The sequence below is a fragment of the Bufo gargarizans genome, chromosome 5, assembly GCF_014858855.1.
Source record: "Bufo gargarizans isolate SCDJY-AF-19 chromosome 5, ASM1485885v1, whole genome shotgun sequence".
NCBI classification, from domain to species: Eukaryota; Metazoa; Chordata; class Amphibia; order Anura; family Bufonidae; genus Bufo; species Bufo gargarizans.
Window position 1 is genome coordinate 99,459,607 of NC_058084.1, and position 24,686 is coordinate 99,484,292.

Sequence of the window (24,686 nt, forward strand, 5' to 3'; positions counted from 1 at the left end):
ATAAAAGCAGCCAAACTAGAGACCGAGAGATTAATTGCCAAAGAGAGTAAAACTAACCCTAAAATGTTCTTCAATTATATAAATGTTAAAAAGTATAAATCTGAAGGTGTCGGCCCTTTAAAGAGTAATGAGGGGGAAGTCGCAGAGAGCGATGAGGAGAAAGCAAAGCTGTTAAATATTTTTTTCTCCAATGTATTCACTGAGGAAAATAAATTGTCAGATGACATGCAGAATGCAAAAATAAATTCCCCATTAAAAGTGTCCTGTCTGACCCAGGAAGAAGTACATCAGCAACTTAAAAAGATTAAAATAGACAAATCGCCAGGACCGGATGACATACACCCCCGTATCCTAAAGGAATTAAGTAATGTCATAGCCAGACCCTTATTTCTGATATTTGCAGACTCTATACTGACAGGGAATGTCCCACAGGATTGGCGTGTGGCATATGTGGTGCCAATTAGGGATGAGCGAACTCGAACTGTATAGTTCGGGTTCGTACCGAATTTTGGGGTGTCCGTGACACGGACCCGAACCCGGACATTTTCGTAAAAGTCCGGGTTCGGGTTCGGTGTTCGTCGCTTTCTTGGCGCTTTTGTGACGCTTTCTTGGCGCTTTTTGAAAGGCTGCAAAGCAGCCAATCAACAAGCGTCATACTACTTGCCCCAAGAGGCCATCACAGCCATGCCTACTATTGGCATGGCTGTGATTGGCCAGAGCACCATGTGACCCAGCCTCTATTTAAGCTGGAGTCACATAGCGCCGCCCGTCACTCTGCTCTGATTAGCGTAGGGAGAGGTTGCGGCTGCGACAGTAGGGCGAGATTAGGCAGATTAACTCCTCCAAAGTACTTGATTATTGATCGATCTGCAGCTGTGGATCATTGAGCTGCTGATACTCAATTGCTCACTGTTTTTAGGCTGCCAAGACCGTTTGTCAGTCACATTTTTCTGGGGTGATCGGCGGCCATTTTGTGTCTTGTGGTGCGCCAGCACAAGCTGCGACCAAGTGCATTTAACCCTCAATGGTGTGGTTGTTTTTTGGCTAAAGCCTACATCAGGGTGAAGCTGTCACACCAAGTGCATTTAACCAGCAATAGTCTGTTTATTTTTTGGCCATATACTACATCAGGGGCAAGCTGCGCCTGTCACCAAGTGCATTTAACCCTCAATGGTGTGGTTGTTTTTTGGCTAAAGCCTACATCAGGGTGAAGCTGTCACACCAAGTGCATTTAACCAGCAATAGTCTGTTTATTTTTTGGCCATATACTACATCAGGGGCAAGCTGCGCCCGTCACCAAGTGCATTTAACCCTCAGTAGTGTGGTTGGTCAAGCTATCACACCAAGTGCATTTAACCAGCAATAGTCTGTTCATTTTTTGGCCATATACTAAATCAGGGGCAAGCTGCGCCCGTCACCAAGTGCATTTAACCAGCAATAGTCTGTTCATTTTTTGGCCATATACTACATCAGGGGCAAGCTGCGCCCGTCACCAAGTGCATTTAACCCTCAGTAGTGTGGTTGGTCAAGCTGTCACACCAAGTGCATTTAACCAGCAATAGTCTGTTCATTTTTTGGCCATATACTACATCAGGGGCAAGCTGCGCCCGTCACCAAGTGCATTTAACCCTCAGTAGTGTGGTTGGTCAAGCTGTGACACCAAGTGCATTTAAGCAGCAATAGTCTGTTCATTTTTTGGCCATATACTACATCAGGGGCAAGCTGCGCCCGTCACCAAGTGCATTTAACCAGCAATAGTGTGGTTATTTTTTGGCCATATCCCAGTCTAATTCTGTCACTAAATCCATACCGGTCATCCAGCGCCTAAATACTAGGCCTCAAATTTATATCCCGCTAAATCTCTCGTTACCGCTGTCCTGTTGTGGCTGGGAAAGTTATTTAGTGTCCGTCAAAGCACAATTTTTGTTCTGGGTTGAAATACAATTCCCAATTTAGCAATTTCATAATTTAGTGGTTTCTGCTATATCAGAGCTATTTGAAATCTATCCCTAAAAGGGTATATAATATTCAAGGTGCACATAGGGTCATTCAGAATAACTTCACACACACACGCTACTGTGCATTTTCAAGTCCAATTCTGTCACTAAATCCATACCGGTCACCCAGCGCCTAAATACTAGGCCTCAAATTTATATCCGGCTAAATCTCTCGTTACCGCTGTCCTGTTGTGGCTGGGAAAGTTATTTAGTGTCCGTCAAAGCACATTTTTTGTTCTGGGTTGAAATACAATTCCCAATTTAGCAATTTCATAATTTAGTGGTTTCTGCTATATCATTGCTATTTGAAATCTATCCCTAAAAGGGTATATAATATTCAAGGTGCACATAGGGTCATTCAGAATAACTTCACACACACACGCTACTGTGCATTTCCAAGTCCAATTCTGTTAGTAAATCCATACCGGTCACCCAGCGCCTAAATACTAGGCCTCATATTTATATCCCGCTAAATCTCTCGTTACCGCTGTCCTGTTGTGGCTGGGAAAGTTATTTAGTGTCCGTCAAAGCACATTTTTTGTTCTGGGTTGAAATACAATTCCCAATTTAGCAATTTCATAATTTAGTGGTTTCTGCTATATCATTGCTATTTGAAATCTATCCCTAAAAGGGTATATAATATTCAAGGTGCACATAGGGTCATTCAGAATAACTTCACACACACACGCTACTGTGCATTTCCAAGTCCAATTCTGTTAGTAAATCCATACCGGTCACCCAGCGCCTAAATACTAGGCCTCAAATTTATATCCCGCTAAATCTCTCGTTACCGCTGTCCTGTTGTGGCTGGGAAAGTTATTTAGTGTCCGTCAAAGCACATTTTTTGTTCTGGGTTGAAATACAATTCCCAATTTAGCAATTTCATAATTTAGTGGTTTCTGCTATATCAGAGCTATTTGAAATCTATCCCTAAAAGGGTATATAATATTCAAGGTGCACATAGGGTCATTCAGAATAACTTCACACACACACGCTACTGTGCATTTTCAAGTCCAATTCTGTCACTAAATCCATACCGGTCACCCAGCGCCTAAATACTAGGCCTCAAATTTATATCCGGCTAAATCTCTCGTTACGGCTGTCCTGTTGTGGCTGGGAAAGTTATTTAGTGTCCGTCAAAGCACATTTTTTGTTCTGGGTTGAAATACAATTCCCAATTTAGCAATTTCATAATTTAGTGGTTTCTGCTATATCAGAGCTATTTGAAATCTATCCCTAAAAGGGTATATAATATTCAAGGTGCACATAGGGTCATTCAGAATAACTTCACACACACACGCTACTGTGCATTTTCAAGTCCAATTCTGTCACTAAATCCATACCGGTCACCCAGCGCCTAAATACTAGGCCTCAAATTTATATCCGGCTAAATCTCTCGTTACCGCTGTCCTGTTGTGGCTGGGAAAGTTATTTAGTGTCCGTCAAAGCACATTTTTTGTTCTGGGTTGAAATACAATTCCCAATTTAGCAATTTCATAATTTAGTGGTTTCTGCTATATCATTGCTATTTGAAATCTATCCCTAAAAGGGTATATAATATTCAAGGTGCACATAGGGTCATTCAGAATAACTTCACACACACACGCTACTGTGCATTTCGAAGTCCAATTCTGTTAGTAAATCCATACCGGTCACCCAGCGCCTAAATACTAGGCCTCAAATTTATATCCCGCTAAATCTCTCGTTACCGCTGTCCTGTTGTGGCTGGGAAAGTTATTTAGTGTCCGTCAAAGCACATTTTTTGTTCTGGGTTGAAATACAATTCCCAATTTAGCAATTTCATAATTTAGTGGTTTCTGCTATATCAGAGCTATTTGAAATCTATCCCTAAAAGGGTATATAATATTCAAGGTGCACATAGGGTCATTCAGAATAACTTCACACACACACGCTACTGTGCATTTTCAAGTCCAATTCTGTCACTAAATCCATACCGGTCACCCAGCGCCTAAATACTAGGCCTCAAATTTATATCCGGCTAAATCTCTCGTTACCGCTGTCCTGTTGTGGCTGGGAAAGTTATTTAGTGTCCGTCAAAGCACATTTTTTGTTCTGGGTTGAAATACAATTCCCAATTTAGCAATTTCATAATTTAGTGGTTTCTGCTATATCATTGCTATTTGAAATCTATCCCTAAAAGGGTATATAATATTCAAGGTGCACATAGGGTCATTCAGAATAACTTCACACACACACGCTACTGTGCATTTCCAAGTCTAATTCTGTCACTAAATCCATACCGGTCACCCAGCGCCTAAATACTAGGCCTCAAATTTATATCCCGCTGAATTTGAATACAATACATTGGGCCAAATAATATTTTTGTTGTTGTGGTGAACCATAACAATGAGGAAAACATCTAGTAAGGGACGCGGACGTGGACATGGTCGTGGTGGTGTTAGTGGACCCTCTCGTGCTGGGAGAGGACGTGGCCGTTCTGCCACATCCACACGTCCTAGTGTACCAACTACCTCAGGTCCCAGTAGCCGCCAGAATTTACAGCGATATATGGTGGGGCCCAATGCCGTTCTAAGGATGGTAAGGCCTGAGCAGGTACAGGCATTAGTCAATTGGGTGGCCGACAGTGGATCCAGCACGTTCACATTATCTCCCACCCAGTCTTCTGCAGAAAGCGCACAGATGGCGCCTGAAAACCAACCCCATCAGTCTGTCACATCACCCCCATGCATACCAAGGAAACTGTCTCAGCCTCAAGTTATGCAGCAGTCTCTTATGCTGTTTGAAGACTCCGCTGGCAGGGTTTCCCAAGGGCATCCACCTAGCCCTTCCCCAGCGGTGAAAGACATAGAATGCACTGACGCACAACCACTTATGTTTCCTGATGATGAGGACATGGGAATACCACCTCAGCATGTCTCTGATGATGACGAAACACAGGTGCCAACTGCTGCGTCTTTCTGCAGTGTGCAGACTGAACAGGAGGTCAGGGATCAAGACTGGGTGGAAGACGATGCAGGGGACGATGAGGTCCTAGACCCCACATGGAATGAAGGTCGTGCCACTGACTTTCACAGTTCGGAGGAAGAGGCAGTGGTGAGACCGAGCCAACAGCGTAGCAAAAGAGGGAGCAGTGGGCAAAAGCAGAACACCCGCCGCCAAGAGACTCCGCCTGCTACTGACCGCCGCCATCTGGGACCGAGCACCCCAAAGGCAGCTTCAAGGAGTTCCCTGGCATGGCACTTCTTCAAACAATGTGCTGACGACAAGACCCGAGTGGTTTGCACGCTGTGCCATCAGAGCCTGAAGCGAGGCATTAACGTTCTGAACCTGAGCACAACCTGCATGACCAGGCACCTGCATGCAAAGCATGAACTGCAGTGGAGTAAACACCTTAAAACCAAGGAAGTCACTCAGGCTCCCCCTGCTACCTCTTCTGCTGCTGCCGCCTCGGCCTATTCTGCTGCTGCCGCCTCGGCCTCTTCCTCCGCCTCTGGAGGAACGTTGGCACCTGCCGCCCAGCAAACAGGGGATGTACCACCAACACCACCACCACCACCTCCGTCACCAAGCGTCTCAACCATGTCACACGCCAGCGTTCAGCTCTCCATCTCACAAACATTTGATAGAAAGCGTAAATTCCCACCTAGCCACCCTCGATCCCTGGCCCTGAATGCCAGCATTTCTAAACTACTGGCCTATGAAATGCTGTCATTTAGGCTGGTGGACACAGACAGCTTCAAACAGCTCATGTCGCTTGCTGTCCCACAGTATGTTGTTCCCAGCCGGCACTACTTCTCCAAGAGAGCCGTGCCTTCCCTGCACAACCAAGTATCCGATAAAATCAAGTGTGCACTGCGCAACGCCATCTGTAGCAAGGTCCACCTAACCACAGATACGTGGACCAGTAAGCACGGCCAGGGACGCTATATCTCCCTAACTGCACACTGGGTAAATGTAGTGGCAGCTGGGCCCCAGGCGGAGAGCTGTTTGGCGCACGTCCTTCCGCCGCCAAGGATCGCAGGGCAACATTCTTTGCCTCCTGTTGCCACCTCCTCCTTCTCGGCTTCCTCCTCCTCTTCTTCCACCTGCTCATCCAGTCAGCCACACACCTTCACCACCAACTTCAGCACAGCCCGGGGTAAACGTCAGCAGGCCATTCTGAAACTCATATGTTTGGGGGACAGGCCCCACACCGCACAGGAGTTGTGGCGGGGTATTGAACAACAGACCGACGAGTGGTTGCTGCCGGTGAGCCTCAAGCCCGGCCTGGTGGTGTGTGATAATGGGCGAAATCTCGTTGCAGCTCTGGGACTAGCCAATTTGACGCACATCCCTTGCTTGGCGCATGTGCTGAATTTGGTGGTGCAGAAGTTCATTCACAACTACCCCGACATGTCAGAGCTGCTGCATAAAGTGCGGGCCGTCTGTTCGCGCTTCCGGCGTTCACATCCTGCTGCTGCTCGCCTGTCTGCGCTACAGCGTAACTTCGGCCTTCCCGCTCACCGCCTCATATGCGACGTGCCCACCAGGTGGAACTCCACCTTGCACATGCTGGACAGACTGTGCGAGCAGCAGCAGGCCATAGTGGAGTTTCAGCTGCAGCACGCACGGGTCAGTCGCACTACAGAACAGCACCACTTCACCACCAATGACTGGGCCTCCATGCGAGACCTGTGTGCCCTGTTGCGCTGTTTCGAGTACTCCACCAACATGGCCAGTGGCGATGACACCGTTATCAGCGTTACAATACCACTTCTATGTCTCCTTGAGAAAACACTTAGGGCGATGATGGAAGAGGAGGTGGCCCAGGAGGAGGAGGAGGAGGAGGAGGAAGAGGGGTCATTTTTAGCACTTTCAGGCCAGTCTCTTCGAAGTGACTCAGAGGGAGGTTTTTGGCAACAGCAGAGGCCAGGTACAAATGTGGCCAGCCAGGGCCCACTACTGGAGGACGAGGAGGACGAGGATGAGGAGGAGGTGGAGGAGGATGAGGATGAAGCATGGTCACAGCGGGGTGGCACCCAACGCAGCTCGGGTCCATCACTGGTGCGTGGCTGGGGGGAAAGGCAGTACGATGACGATACGCCTCCCACAGAGGACAGCTTGTCCTTACCCCTGGGCAGCCTGGCACACATGAGCGACTACATGCTGCAGTGCCTGCGCAACGACAGCAGAGTTGCCCACATTTTAACCTGTGCGGACTACTGGGTTGCCACCCTGCTGGATCCACGCTACAAAGACAATGTGCCCACCTTACTTCCTGCACTGGAGCATGATAGGAAGATGCGCGAGTACAAGCGCACGTTGGTAGACGCGCTACTGAGAGCATTCCCAAATGTCACAGGGGAACAAGTGGAAGCCCAAGGCCAAGGCAGAGGAGGAGCAAGAGGTCGCCAAGGCAGCTGTGTCACGGCCAGCTCCTCTGAGGGCAGGGTTAGCATGGCAGAGATGTGGAAAACTTTTGTCAACACGCCACAGCTAACTGAACCACCACCTGATACGCAACGTGTTAGCAGGAGGCAACATTTCACTAACATGGTGGAACAGTACGTGTGCACACCCCTCCACGTACTGACTGATGGTTCGGCCCCATTCAACTTCTGGGTCTCTAAATTGTCCACGTGGCCAGAGCTAGCCTTTTATGCCTTGGAGGTGCTGGCCTGCCCGGCAGCCAGCGTTTTGTCTGAACGTGTATTCAGCACGGCAGGGGGCGTCATTACAGACAAACGCAGCCGCCTGTCTACAGCCAATGTGGACAAGCTGACGTTCATAAAAATGAACCAGGCATGGATCCCACAGGACCTGTCCGTCCCTTGTCCAGATTAGACATTAACTACCTCCCCATAACCATATATTATTGGACTCCAGGGCACTTCCTCATTCAATCCTATTTTTATTTTCATTTTACCATTATATTGCGAGGCTACCCAAAGTTGAATGAACCTCTCCTCTGCCTGTGTGCTAGGCCTAAATATATGCCAATGGACTGTTGCAGTGGTGGCTGACATGAAGCCTGATTCTCTGCTATGACATGCAGACTAATTCTCTGCTGACATGAAGCCAGATTGTCTGTTACGGGACCTCTCTCCTCTGCCTGTGTGCTAGGCCTAAATATATGCCAATGGACTGTTGCGGTGGTGGCTGACGTGAAGCCTCATTCTCTGCTATGACATGCAGACTAATTCTCTGCTGACATGAAGCCAGATTGTCTGTTACGGGACCTCTCTCCTCTGCCTGGGTGCTGGGCCTAAATTTATGACAATGGACTGTTGCAGTGGTGGCTGACGTGAAGCCTGATTCTCTGCTATGACATGCAGACTGATTCTCTGCTGACATGAAGCCAGATTGTCTGTTACGGGACCTCTCTCCTCTGCCTGGGTGCTGGGCCTAAATTTATGACAATGGACTGTTGCAGTGGTGGCTGACGTGAAGCCTGATTCTCTGCTATGACATGCAGACTGATTCTCTGCTGACATGAAGCCAGATCCTCTGTTACGGGACCTCTCTCCTCTGCCTGGGTGCTGGGCCTAAATTTATGAAAATGGACTGTTGCAGTGGTGGGTGACGTGAAGCCTCATTCTCTGCTATGACATGCAGACTGATTCTCTGCTGACATGAAGCCAGATCGTCTGTTACGGGACCTCTCTGCTCTGCCTGTGTGCTAGGCCTAAATATATGCCAATGGACTGTTGCAGTGGTGGGTGACGTGAAGCCTCATTCTCTGCTATGACATGCAGACTGATTCTCTGCTGACATGAAGCCAGATCGTCTGTTACGGGACCTCTCTGCTCTGCCTGTGTGCTAGGCCTAAATATATGCCAATGGACTGTTGCAGTGGTGGGTGACGTGAAGCCTCATTCTCTGCTATGACATGCAGACTGATTCTCTGCTGACATGAAGCCAGATTGTCTGTTACGGGACCTCTCTGCTCTGCCTGTGTGCTAGGCCTAAATATATGCCAATGGACTGTTGCAGTGGTGGGTGACGTGAAGCCTCATTCTCTGCTATGACATGCAGACTGATTCTCTGCTGACATGAAGCCAGATTGTCTGTTACGGGACCTCTCTCCTCTGCCTGTGTGCTAGGCCTAAATATATGCCAATGGACTGTTGCAGTGGTGGGTGACGTGAAGCCTCATTCTCTGCTATGACATGCAGACTGATTCTCTGCTGACATGAAGCCAGATTGTCTGTTACGGGACCTCTCTCCTCTGCCTGTGTGCTAGGCCTAAATATATGCCAATGGACTGTTGCAGTGGTGGGTGACGTGAAGCCTCATTCTCTGCTATGACATGCAGACTGATTCTCTGCTGACATGAAGCCAGATTGTCTGTTACGGGACCTCTCTCCTCTGCCTGTGTGCTAGGCCTAAATATATGCCAATGGACTGTTGCAGTGGTGGCTGACGTGAAGCCTCATTCTCTGCTATGACATGCAGACTAATTCTCTGCTGACATGAAGCCAGATTGTCTGTTACGGGACCTCTCTCCTCTGCCTGTGTGCTAGGCCTAAATATATGCCAATGGACTGTTGCAGTGGTGGGTGACGTGAAGCCTCATTCTCTGCTATGACATGCAGACTGATTCTCTGCTGACATGAAGCCAGATTGTCTGTTACGGGACCTCTCTCCTCTGCCTGTGTGCTAGGCCTAAATATATGCCAATGGACTGTTGCAGTGGTGGCTGACGTGAAGCCTCATTCTCTGCTATGACATGCAGACTAATTCTCTGCTGACATGAAGCCAGATTGTCTGTTACGGGACCTCTCTCTTCTGCCTGGGTGCTGGGCCTAAATTTATGACAATGGACTGTTGCAGTGGTGGCTGACGTGAAGCCTGATTCTCTGCTATGACATGCAGACTGATTCTCTTCTGACATGAAGCCAGATCCTCTGTTACGGGACCTCTCTCCTCTGCCTGGGTGCTGGGCCTAAATTTATGACAATGGACTGTTGCAGTGGTGGCTGACGTGAAGCCTCATTCTCTGCTATGACATGCAGACTAATTCTCTGCTGACATGAAGCCAGATTGTCTGTTACGGGACCTCTCTCCTCTGCCTGGGTGCTGGGCCTAAATTTATGACAATGGACTGTTGCAGTGGTGGCTGACGTGAAGCCTGATTCTCTGCTATGACATGCAGACTGATTCTCTGCTGACATGAAGCCAGATCCTCTGTTACGGGACCTCTCTCCTCTGCCTGGGTGCTGGGCCTAAATTTATGACAATGGACTGTTGCAGTGGTGGCTGACGTGAAGCTTCATTCTCTGCTATGACATGCAGACTAATTCTCTGCTGACATGAAGCCAGATTGTCTGTTACGGGACCTCTCTCCTCTGCCTGGGTGCTGGGCCTAAATTTATGACAATGGACTGTTGCAGTGGTGGCTGACGTGAAGCCTGATTCTCTGCTATGACATGCAGACTGATTCTCTGCTGACATGAAGCCAGATCCTCTGTTACGGGACCTCTCTCCTCTGCCTGGGTGCTGGGCCTAAATTTATGAAAATGGACTCTTACAGTGGTGGGTGACGTGAAGCCTGATTCTCTGCTATGACATGAAGACTGATTCTCTGCTGACATGAAGCCAGATTGTCTGTTACGGGACCTCTCTCCTCTGCCTGGGTGCTGGGCCTAAATTTATGACAATGGACTGTTGCAGTGGTGGCTGACGTGAAGCCTGATTCTCTGCTATGACATGCAGACTGATTCTCTGCTGACATGAAGCCAGATCCTCTGTTACGGGACCTCTCTCCTCTGCCTGGGTGCTGGGCCTAAATTTATGAAAATGGACTCTTACAGTGGTGGGTGACGTGAAGCCTGATTCTCTGCTATGACATGAAGACTGATTCTCTGCTGACATGAAGCCAGATTGTCTGTTACGGGACCTCTCTCCTCTGCCTGGGTGCCGGGGCCTAAATATCTGAGAATGGACTGTTCCAGTGGTGGGTGACGGGAAGCCAGATTCTCTGCTATGGAACCTCTCTCCAATTGATTTTGGTTAATTTTTATTTATTTAATTTTTATTTTAATTCATTTCCCTATCCACATTTGTTTGCAGGGGATTTACCTACATGTTGCTGCCTTTTGCAGCCCTCTAGCCCTTTCCTGGGCTGTTTTACAGCCGTTTTAGTGCCGAAAAGTTCGGGTCCCCATTGACTTCAATGGGGTTCGGGTTCGGGACGAAGTTCGGATCGGGTTCGGATCCCGAACCCGAACATTTCCGGGATGTTCGGCCGAACTTCTCGAACCCGAACATCCAGGTGTTCGCTCAACTCTAGTGCCAATATTCAAAAAGGGGCCAAAAACAGAGCCTGGAAACTATAGGCCGGTAAGTTTAACATCTGTTGTGGGTAAACTGTTTGAAGGTTTTCTGAGAGATGCTATATTAGAGCATCTCAATGGAAATAAGCAAATAACGCCATATCAGCATGGCTTCATGAGGGACCGGTCATGTCAGACTAATTTAATCAGTTTCTATGAGGAGGTAAGTTCTAGACTTGACATCGGCGAATCAATGGATGTCGTATATCTGGACTTCTCCAAAGCATTTGACACTGTACCACATAAAAGGTTAGTATATAAAATGAGAATGCTCGGACTGGGAGAAAACATCTGTATGCGGGTAAGTAACTGGCTCAGTGATAGAAAACAGAGGGTGGTTATTAGTGGTACACACTCAGATTGGGTCACTGTCACTAGTGGGGTACCTCAGGGGTCAGTATTGGGCCCTATTCTCTTCAATATATTTATTAATAATCTTGTAGAAGGCTTGCATAGTAAAGTATCAATTTTCGCAGATGACACTAAAGTGTGTAAAGTAATTTACACTGATGAGGACAGTATACTACTACAGAGGGATCTGGATAGATTGGAGGCTTGGGCAGATAAGTGGCAGATGAGGTTTAACACTGATAAATGTAAAGTTATGCACATGGGAAGGAAAAATGCAAGTCACCCGTACATACTAAATGGTAAAACACTCGGTAACACTGACATGGAAAAGGATCTAGGAATTTTAATAAACAGCAAACTAAGCTGCAAAAACCAGTGTCAGGCAGCTGCTGCCAAGGCCAACAAGATAATGGGTTGCATCAGAAGGGGCATAGATTCCCGTGATAAGAACATAGTCCTACCACTTTACAAATCGCTAGTCAGACCACACATGGAGTACTGTGTACAGTTCTGGGCTCCTGTAAACAAGGCAGACATAGCAGAGCTGGAGAAGGTCCAGAGGAGGGCATCTAAAGTAATAACTGGAATGGGGCAAATACAGTACCCTGAAAGATTATCAAAATTAGGGTTATTCACTTTAGAAAAAAGACGACTGAGGGGAGATCTAATTAATATGTATAAATATATCAGGGGTCAGTACAGAGATCTATCCCATCAGCTATTTATCCCCAGGACTATGACTGTGACGAGGGGACATCCTCTGCGTCTGGAGGAAAGAAGGTTTGTACACAAACATAGAAAAGGATTCTTTACGGTAAGAGCAGTGAGACTATGGAACTCTCTGCCTGAGGAGGTGGTGATGGTGAGTACAATAAAGGAATTCAAGAGGGGCCTGGACGTATTTCTGGAGCTTAATAATATTACAGGCTATAGCTACAAGAGAGGGGTCGTTGATCCAGGGTGTTATTCTGATTGCCTGATTGGATTCGGGAAGGAATTTTTTATTCCCCTAAAGTGGAGAAAATTGGCTTCTACCTCACAGGTTTTTTTTTTTTGCCTTCCTCTGGATCAACTTGCAGGATAACAGGCCGAACTGCATGGACAAATGTCTTTTTACGGCCTTATGTACTATGTTACTATGTTACTATTATTGTAGGGCTTGTTTTTTGCAGGACAAGTTGCAGTTATTAATGGCATCATTTAAGGGTACACATTATTTGCTGATTTTATCTTTTATTAACTTTTTCTGGAATGGAAAAAATTGCTAAACTGAGTTTTTACGTTATAAATTTAGTTGTGTACACACACACACACAGTGCATTTATGCATTTATAGCCACATTTATTATTAAAGTGCGCCAACTTTGTGACATGAAAAGGTCACAGATTGCACGTTGTTGAAATGCAGGGGTGGTGGTGAGGGGGGATGGGGGATGGGGCAGGGGTGATAGCCCTGCCATATTTGTCATCTTTTATGCCAGAAGAACACTGAAATGTACACCAGCCAGGTGCAGCATCCAGCAGCATGCCAGGTTATTATAGGCCGACCTACACCACTGGGCTATGATAAATCAGATTCTGCCCGACAGGATTTTTTGTGTTTTACTACTTATAGTGCGATTATTCACTATATAGTGCTCTTACCTTTTTCTGTGGCTTAGTTTCTTTAAAAACCACACTTTTATAATATGTTAATTACCTCGCTACCAGCAAGTAGGGCGGTTACTTGCTGGTAGCCGCCACATCCTCCTTTAAAAAAAACACCCCCTCCTTCTGTTGATTGACAGGGCCAGCGAGTGCTCTCCTCCTCCGGCTTGCCCTGTCTGCATTCCAAATCTCGCGCCTGCGCCGTACCGGTCTTCAGTCGGCGCAGGCACACTGAGAGGAGGACGCTCGCTCGGCCGCTCCTTCCTCAGTGCGCCTGCGCCAATGACGTCATATATACACCCGGCGCAGGAGCACTGAGGAAAGAGCGGCCGAGCAAGCGTCCTCCTCTCAGTGCGCCTGTGCCGACTGAAGACCGGTACGGCGCAGGCGCGAGATTTGGAACGCAGACAGGGCCAGCCAGAGGAGGAGAGCGCTCGCTGGCCCTGTCAATCAACAGGAGGAGGGGGCTTTGTTTGAAAGGAGGAATGGGGTGGTTACCAGCAAGTAACTGCCCTACTTGCTGGTAGCGAGGTAATTAACATATTATAAAAGTGCGGTTTTTAAAGAAACTAAGCCACAGAAAAAGGTTAGAGCACTATATATTGAATAATCTCACTATAAGGATTTTAATTAGCCCAAAAATGAAAAATGACTTTTGGGGGGTGACAGAAGCCCGTTAAGGAAAAAAATGTTTTTACTTTGCCACATTCCAGGACCCATAAATTTCTTAATTTTTTTTTTTTTTTACAGAGTTGTGTGAGGGCTTGATTTTTGCAGAATGACTTCATTGGTTTCATTCTGAGGTACATATAACTTTTAATCCCCTTATATTTAGTTTTTTGGTGGCATGAAACAGCAATTTTGGCATGTTATGGAATTCATCACAGATGAGCAAACCAGTCGAGATTAGTTTCAGATCCAGTTCACCAAATTTTTCAAAAATTTGGTTGGGACTAGTGATGAGCGGGAGGTGCCATATTCGATTTCGCAATATTTTGCGAATATTCGATTGAATATTTGTGTTATATTCGTCGAAATCGAATATTCGTAATTATTCCAATTATCGCGAATAATATGCGATTTAATTAATCGTGTATTGCGATTTTTTTTCTTAGGCAACGTTTCTATGACTAATTGACTATGGCTAGGCTATATGTGAATTTTACGAATATTCTTAATATTGCTCTAACTTTGTCTTTTAGAATATTCGTAATATTCTAAAAGACAAAGTTAGAGCAATATTACAAATTTTCGTAAAATACACATATAGATTGGAATTTAGCTAATATAGTGCTATAATCCTTTTTTTTTCTCAATTTTTTATTGCCTCTTATGAACTTAAGTTTTGTAAAATATGTACACTATTAAAAAAATTACTATAGCAGTATATTAGCTAAATTACAATCTATATGTGTATTTTACGAATATTCTTAATATTGCTCTAACTTCGTCTTTTAGACTATTCGTAATATATTGCTCTAACTTCATCTTTTAGAATATTCCTTATATTGCTCTAACTTCTTCTTTTAAAATATTACGAATATTCTAAAAGACAAAGTTAGAGCATTAAGAATATACGTAAAAAGTTGAAATCGCAATTCGGTTATTATAACTTGAATTAATCGAATTGCGATTTCAACTTAGCATAAAAGACGAAGTTAAAGTTAGAGCAATATTAAGAATATACGTAAAAAGTTGAAATCGCTATTCGATTATTATAACGTGACTTAATCGAATTGTGATTTCAACCTAACACTGCTATATGCCGTATTCGTTAATTCTAGTCTAATATGGAATATAGCAGTGCTAAGTTGAAATTGCAATTCGATTATTAAAACTTGAATTAATTGGATTGCGATTACAACTTAGCACTGCTATATTACATATTAGGCTAGAATTAACGAATATGGGATATAGCAGTGTTAAGTTGAAATAGCAATTCGATTATTATAACTTGAATTAATCGATTTCAACGTAATTCTCAAATCCGACAGTACATTCTAGTATATGGAGACGTTCCCATGGTGATGGGGACGCTCCATGAGCGCAGAAGTCGGCAGAAGCGGCAACGGGCACTGACTGGAGCAGCCAGGAAGACAGAAATCCAAAGGACAGGTAAGAACTACTTTAGGGAAGTGGTAAAGTAAAAAATATAAAAAAATAAAATAAAAAAAGAATATTTGATTTCGCGAATATATAGAACTATATTCTAAATATTAGCGAAATCTCGAAGTTACGATATTCGAGAAAAAAAATTTGCAATTAGAATATTCGCGCTCAACACTAGTTCGGACCTACATCTGTTCAGGCTGAACCGAAGTTACTTCATTTGCCCTGAAAGTTGGTATATAACCCCTTCTAGCCTCACTATGACAGCAATAGTAAATGATTTCTGAGTGACTCTGACATACATAACTATGGGTAAATGCGCATTTGACGGAGGTTAAATACAGTATGTTTAAAAACACACTGCGCCGGCATACAGTACAGACCAAAAGTTTGGACACACCTTCTCATTCAAAGAGTTTTCTTTATTTTCATGACTATGAAAATTGTAGATTCACACTGAAGGCATCAAAACTATGAATTAACAAATGTGGAATTATATACATAACAAAAAAGTGTGAAACAATTGAAAATATGTCATATTCTAGGTTCTTCAAAGTAGCCACCTTTTGCTTTGATTACTGCTTTGCACATTCTTGGCATTCTCTTGATAAGCTTCAAGAGATAGTCAGGTTTAATAAGTGGGATTTCTTGCCTTATAAATGGGGTTGGGACCATCAGTTGCGTTGTGGAGAAGTCAGGTGGATACACAGCTGATAGTCCTACTGAATTGACTGTTAGAATTTGTATTATGGCAAGAAAAAAGCAGCTAAGTAAAGAAAAACGAGTGGCCATCATTACTTTAAGAAATGAAGGTCAGTCAGTCTGGAAAAATTGGGAAAACTTTGAAAGTGTCCCCAAGTGCAGTCACAAAAACCATCAAGCGCTACAAAAAAACTGGCTCACATGCGCCCCAGGAAAGGTAAACAAAGAGTCACCTCTGCTGCAGAGGATAAGTTCATCCGAGTCACCAGCCTCAGATATCGCAGGTTAACAGCAGCTCAGATTAGAGACCAGGTCAATGCCACACAGAGTTCTAGCAGCAGACACATCTCTAGAACAACTTTTAAGAGGAGACTGTGTGAATCATGGTAGAATATCTTCTAGGAAACCACTACTAAGGACAGGCAACAAGCAGAAGAGACTTGTTTGGGCTAAAGAACACAAGGAATGGACATTACACCAGTGGAAATCTGTGCTTTGGTCTGATGAGTCCAAATTTGAGATCTTTGGTTCCAACCACCATGTCTTTGTGCGACGCAGAAAAGGTGAACGGATGGACTCTACATGCCTGGTTGCCACCGTGAAGCATGGAGGAGGAGGTGTGATGGTGTGGGGGTGCTTTGCTGGTGACACTGTTGGGGATTTATTCAAAATTGAAGGCATACTGAACCAGCATGGCTATCACAGCATCTTGCAGCAGCATGCTATTCCATCCGGTTTGCGTTTAGTTGGACCATCATTTATTTTTCAACAGGACAATGACCCCCAAACACACCTCCAGGCTGTGTAAGGGCTATTTGACCATGAAGAAGAGTGATGGGGTGCTGCGCCAGATGACCTGGCCTCCACAGTCACCGGACCTGAACCCAATCGAGATGGTTTGGGGTGAGCTGGACCACAGAGTGAAGGCAAAAGGGCCAACAAGTGCTAAGCATCTCTGGGAACTCCTTCAAGACTGTTGGAAGACCATTTCAGGTGATTACCTCTTGAAGCTCATCAAGAGAATGCCAAGAGTGTGCAAAGCAGTAATCAAAGCAAAAGGTGGCTACTTTGAAGAACCTAGAATATGACATATTTTCAGTTGTTTCACACTTTTTTGTTATGTATATAATTCCACATGTGTTAATTCATAGTTTTGATGCCTTCAGTGTGAATCTACAATTTTCATAGTCATGAAAATAAAGAAAACTCTTTGAATGAGAAGGTGTGTCCAAACTTTTGGTCTGTACTGTACATAATCGAGTACTGTCTGCATGTCACTGATGTCCTCCTCAACAGTCTTTGGGTCAGGAGCGTGACCGCTCGCAACACCAGCTCCCACGATACTCTCCTCATCACTACTTGCCCGCCTACCAGAGGAAGCGGCGGATGTCTCCTCCACATCTTGGCTGGCCAGTAGCTGCTGACTGTCCTCTAGTAGCTGGTCCTCACTGTATAGTGGAGCTGAGCCACAGCATATAATATTTCTCTGTCTGAGGGAACAGAAAATGATAGAGGCAGGTGGAGGACAGAGCAGGGCACAGGGCCTGCTCCCTGGCCATGCCAACTAAGGGTTGTGTCTGACGAACCTACTGATTCTTGGCTGGGGGTGTCTGATGTCACTTGGGACAAAATGGATTACCGAGTCAACCATTCAAAAACCGCTGGGTTGCTGGTCAAGACACGACCACTAGATGACAGTCTGCTGCCACGCCCCCTTACTCTGCTGCAATCTGTGCCTGCGCCAGAAACAATTAGGCCTCTTCCACTCCCATGTGCAGGGCCTGGCACTTCTCTGTATGACATACTGTAAGATAAAATAAATAAATAGGAAATTAAAACACTCCAAAAAAGTCTGTAATTTTCTCACTTCACCACAAAACGGCTAATAAGCCTGTTTTATTTCCACTAATACATGCTAAAAAGTGCTTTACAACATATAACTGCACTGCTGAATGGTAAATAGTTTTTTTATTTTTTGCCACTAATACACTTTAAAAAGGGCTTTAGAACATATAACTGCACCACTGAACGGCAAATATATATATATTTTTGTGCCACTAATACACGCCAAAAAGTGCTTAGAACATATAACGGCACCGCTGAACGGAAAATATATACCAGTAATTTTTTGTTACTAATAAATGCAAAAAAGGGCTGTAACTTTCTCATTTCACCACATAACAGCAATTACTTTTTTTTGTGCCACTAATACATGCCACAAAAGGCTTTAGAACATATAACTGCACCACTGAACGGCAAATAATATATATTTTTGGCTACTAATACATGCCAAAGAGGGCTGTAATTTTCTCACTTCACCACACAACAGCAAATACTTTATTTTGTGCCACTAATACACGCAAACATGTGCTTTAGAACATATAACTGCACAGCTGAATGAAAAATATGTAATTTTTTTTCCATTAATAAATGAAAAAAAGGGCTGTAATTTTCTCACTTCACCACACAAAGGCAAATACATTTTTTTTTGTCCCACTAATACATGCCAAAAAGGACTTTAGAACATATAACTGCACCGCTGAACGGCAAATAATATATATTTTTTTGCCACTAATTCACACCAAAAAGGGCTTTAGAACATATAACTGCACCGCTGAACGGCAAATATATTTTTTTTGCCACTAATACACGCCAAAAAGGGCTGTAATTTTCTCACTTTACCACCCAACAGCAAATACTTTTGTTGTGTGCCACTAATACACTCCAAAAAGGGCTTTAGAACATATAACTTCACCGCTGAACGGCAAATAATATTTTTTTTTGCAACTAATATATGCCAAAAAGGGCTTTAGAACATAAAACTGCACCGCTGAACGGCAATTATTTTTATTTTTTTACTAATACACGCTAAAAAGGGCTTTAGAACATATAACTACAACGCTGAATGGCAAATATATATTTTTGGCACTAATATACGCCAAAAAGGGCTGTAATTTTTTCACTTCAACACAAAACGGCTAATAAGCACTTTTTTTCCACTAATACAAGCAAAAATAAAAATGCTTTAGAACATACAAGTGCACCGCATAAGGGCTAATAAGAAAGATTTCCTTGTAATAAACCCTTGGCTAATGGCTGTATCAAACAGCACTTGCACCCCAATAACAAGAACGGGTTGCTGGAATTACAGAGCTTTATAATGGCAATTTGGATCCGCAATCAGTGCAACAAGGGGTAATAGGATTGTTCCTATTACCCAGGCTGTAACCTCCCCTACTGAACCCTGTTCTGCTTCAATACTGTGAAATGATTCCTCCATATCCTTTCCCTGAACTTCTATACAGCAAAATAAAAGTTTTAAAGTCGTTTCTACCATTGTCCCTAGCATCTGCTGACATCTTTCCCTGCACTAAATACACTGGAAAATGGCTGAATCCAAGATGGCTGAGGCAATTTATAGGGCTGACATCACAGGGTTGGTGATGGCTGCATGCATGGCATTGTGGGTGATCCTTCGCTCCTAGAGTTCCTTGCTCCATGTCCTAACACATGCAGCAACCATTTTAGGAAAAAATGTGATTTGTTACCACGAAGCGTGAGGAAATTCGGATTAGTTGCAAATCAAATTTTTCCTTAAATACGGATCAAATTACACTTTGTCAACTTTGATTCGCTCATCTTTAATCGTTTTTCTGGCAGTCACTGTAAGACCTAACCACCCTCATTCACAGCCCAGCACAGAATGACGCTCTGCTCATTCTGAAAGGCAGCTCCCTGCCTGCTGCAGCATTGATTGGCTCATTCAGTCTGTCACCCTGGGAGCCAATGAGGGCAAGCCCCCCCCCCCCCCCACTTCCTCTCAGAGTCATGTGAGAACCTATTTTCTTCATCCCTAGTGCTTTTTTATCCGCCGACATATGCACTAAAATCTGAAAATATTCGGGTTCTTTTGCAATAGAAAAATAGCAAAGTTGTCCTTAGAATGCAGCATACAGGATAAATTACATGATACTTGTGTAGTACATGTCGTTATGGACATGGCAAAACCAAATATGTGGAGATATTATTTTTGCATTTTTTTCAATGGAAAAATGATAAATTTTTAACTTTGTGATTTTTTTTAATTAATAAATCTTTTAACTTTTTTAACTATAAACTATTCCCAAAAGGGAAATTAAATGGCAATCTTTTTATTGCTTCTAAAATACATTGCACTGCTTATGCAATATAATGAATTATACTGCCAATGCTTTACTAACAGTCACCAGCATGCTGTGCCCGAGAGGTGCAGCCTGCAAGGAATACACTGCAATTCAGCCTAGGACCTCCATTAGGCCCCAAGTTGCCATGTGAGGACCTCGGCCCCCACAATGTCATTTGTGTGATGCTGATGGTTGACAGAGGGAGCTACCTCTCTCTAAACCACTTACTGTAGATGCTGTTGTCACATCATCTAAGAGATTAAAGGGCCCAGATCAGCACTTCTGCTGGTCCAGGCCATTATAGCAGAAGCCCGGCTGTCATGTGAAAGCCAAGTTCCTGCTCTCTGCTGTACAGGAGACTTGTGCAAAGCTTAGACTAGGCTGCCATTAAAGGGTGGTGGCCTAGCTTAAGGCCCCTTAGTGACCGGCACAAGAAGGTGTTTTGATGTTCACTAAGGGGTTAAAAATGGACAAGGTACTGTAACAATAGTGTATAACACAGTTCTAGAATGAAATAGCTAATTATTGCATTCTTTACTGTCTGTTCCTTAATTTTTTTCTGCTCAATTCTTTATTTCTGGTTTTGTATGATTATGGATTAAGTTCTTTTCAACATTTTTTTTTATATATTTCTGATTTATTACTGTTTGGTCTTATGATAGATGTATTACTGTTTAGTCTTATCAATTTCTTTTCATGTCGTTAAAACTGCTAACATAAGCATACTAGTTACGAAATACATTTTTGCATGCAAATGTATTATTCTATCATGCTGCACAACTCCCAAAGAGCAAAACATAGATATAATTTAAGCAGTGAGTCTTTATTTTGGCATTATTTGTCATAACATCTTGTGTTACTGCTTTGTGCATAGATAGATAGATATACCTATCCTGAGTTCATTTTGTAAGCCAGGGCCCAAGAAAGAGGTCTCCTAGTGTATAGATTCACTGTGTAGAGAAAGGACCTATCTGAGTGAGGTTGCCTACTTGTGGAGAGTAGGCTCACTTAAGTTGACCAAAATGTTTGCTAAGACTCTGAAATGTATAATTATAGTAAATACAGTAGTATTGCAGTTTGCATATATCTTAGCCTTCCTGAAAGTTCCTGCAGAGATGGCAGCTACATGCTAACCATGCAGCTGCAGGAGCAAGAAAACCAGTGGCAGCAGGCTCCCCAAACAGAAATCAGAAATGTTTTTTGTTTTTATTTTATTTGCCTTCTCCATCACTGTATACACAGGCTTGGTTAACTGCATGAGCTGATGGGTCTTAGCAGAACAAGATTAGCTCTATGGTAAAGAGGCTCAACAGCCTCAGCAGCTGTACCGTATTCACCTAGTATCTGCCAGGCTGGTGGCAAACTCAGCAACCCTGAAAGTGACTTATCTCCCAGAGAACAAAAGGATTGTGCGTTATATGTAGATATTTGGCAGGCAGATCCTTCTTGCTGGCAAGTCTCTTAAAAGATCAATATTGGTGAATCTCTCAGGCAGAGATGATATATGATTGATCTCTTCAGCTTAGATGTGTGGCATTTTGGGGCAGTACCAGAAATCCACCACTTTTACTTGTTGTACAATTGAGAAGTCTGGAGCTATACAAAAGAGACTTTGAGCCAAATAAACACACACAGCACTTTGGCTACAACAGTTGTAAAATATATAGACTTTCTGTTAAGCTAATAATTATTCCTTACATATAATTCATTTAAACATATTCCTTTTATCTCTCTGTTCTTCTGTTTATACAGCCCACAGTATATTAGATAAGAATAGTGCTAGAATCTGCAGAATAAGCTGGGGAAGGTTAACCATCCATCAAGTTTCAGCCAGTATTTTTTGTAAATTGTTGTTTTGTGCTCAACAGCCATGTGATTAAATGGATCTGAAAGGAAATTGCAGTTTGCAGCAGTCAGTACCAGTCCCAAACAATTGCACTTAAAGATAGAATCTAATGGTTGTGATTTTGCCATGAGTTGACATTAATTAAGGACCCAAACTTGGGAAAAATGTTATTACCTTACTAATTATTGGAAAAAGATTAACGGGTGCTATTGAGGAGCTGGACTGCAAGTAATGCTCCCCACCAACTGAGCTGTAATTGGGAAAAAAGCCCAGATAAGAAATTGCGGGAAATGTGTGCCTAAACCACATGGATCTCTAATTGTGCCTACAACCAAGTTTTAGTAGTGCTTGAACTTCCATAACAAATTTCCTGCATGTTAAAGACTTGGTTTAACTGTGAAACCTGAAGTTACTTCAATGACAGATCTTATCTTCCAGTAGATCCTGAATGCACTGTCATTGACTTTCAGTTGCCTAATTGTTCTGTCAACATACAATACAGCTTGCCATAAAAGCCCTCCGAGAAGAGAAAAGATTGTTGTTGGAAAAATTATAGCAATACCTTGTAGCTAACTATGAATCCAGTATATCATTAGAAGCAATTATAGACTGTCAGCTTTATTACCCAGTCCAGATGGACAACAGCAGAAAGGGCACTAATGAATATGACTATTTTATCACAGTGGTACCCCAGACTTTCATAAAGCAAAATGAATTACCTGAAATTTGTCATTGATGGCTTACCCTCAGGATAAGTAATCTATAACAGATTGTTAGGGTACAACAACACTTTCTATGGATTAGCTGTTTTGGACAGCAAGGTTACATCAACTGTATAGTGGTCATGTTGGGGTACTGCAGCTTAACTCCTATTCTCTAATATGTGGCTCTCCAACAGTTGCAAAACGATGGCTCTCCACAGGCCCTCACAGATTCTGCCTGTTAGGGTATGCTAGGATTTTAGTTTTGCAATAGTTGGACAGCTACAGGTTGAGGAACACCATTATAGATCTAGCCTTCATTGCCATATGTTTACAGCCAGGTCCATAAATATTTATCTATACAGCACCCCAATGGATTTGAAATGAAACAAACAAGATGTGCTTTAATTGCAGACTTAATTTGAGGGTATTTACATCCAAAGTGGACCAAAAGTAATGGGACAATTGGCTTCTCAGCTGTTCCATGGCCAGGTGTGTGTTATTCCCTTATTATCCCAATTATAATGAGCAGATAAAAGGTCCAGAGTTAATTTCAAGTGTGCCATTTGCATTTGGAATCTGTTGCGGTCAACTCTCAAGATAAGATCTAAAGAGCTGTCACTATCAGTGAAGCAAGCCATAATTAGTCTGAAAAACAAAATAAACCCATCAGAGAGATAGCAAAAAGATTGGGCGTGGCCAAAACAACTGTTTGGAACATTCTTAAAAAGAAGGAACGCACTGGTGAGCTCAGCAACACCAAAAGACCCGGAAGACCACGGAAAACAACTGTGGTAGATGACCGAATAATTATTTCCCTGCTGAAGAGAACACCCTTCACAACAGTTGGCAAGATCAAGAACACTCTACAGGAGGTAGGTGTATGTGTTTCAAAGTCAACAATCAAGAGAAGACTTTACCAGAGTGAATACAGAGGGTTTACCACAAGATGTAAATCATTGGAGAGCCTCAAAAACAGGAAGGCCAGATTTGAGTTTGCCAAACAACATCTAAAAAATGCCTTCACAGTTCTGGAACAACATCCTATGGACAGATGAGACCAAGATCAACTTGTACCAGAGTGATGGGAAGATAAGAATATGGAGAAGGAAAGGAACTGCTCATGATCCTAAGCATAGTACCTCATCAGTGAAGCATGGTGTTGGTAGTGTCATGGCGTGGGCATGTATGGCTGCCAATGGAACTGGTTCTCTTGTATTTTTTGATGATGTGACTGCTGACAGAAGCAGCAGGATGAATTCTGAAGTGTTTCGGGCAATATTATCTGCTCATATTCAACCAAATGCTTTCAAACCAGCACCTGACCTGAATCCGATTGAGCATACATTTCACTTGCTGTAATTACCCTCAAATTAAAGCTGACAGTCTGCAGTTAAAGCACATCCTGTTTGTTTCATTTCAAATCCATTGTGGTGGTGCATACAGCCAAAAATGTTAGAATTGTGCTGAGGTCCCAATATTTATGGACCTGACTATATATGTCCATTTATCAAGGTATGCATGGAGTTGCCACAGCGTGAGAATCATAAATTGAACATCACTCCGATGGGATAACAAGATCAATTTGGTATCATTCTTTTTAATATTGTATTATTTAAAGGGCTTCTGTCACCCCCCAAAACTCATTTTTCATTTTTGGGCAAATTAAAATCCTTATTGGACGACTATTCCCTATATATGGCTCTTACCTTGTTCTGTGGCTTGGTTTCACAAAAAATCGAGCTTTTAAAATATGCAAATGACTTCTCTACCAGCAAGTAGGGCGTTTACTTGCTGGTAGCCGCCACATCCTCCTTTCAAAAAAACGCCCCCTCCTCCTGTTGATTGACAGGACCAGCGAGTGCTCTCCTCCTC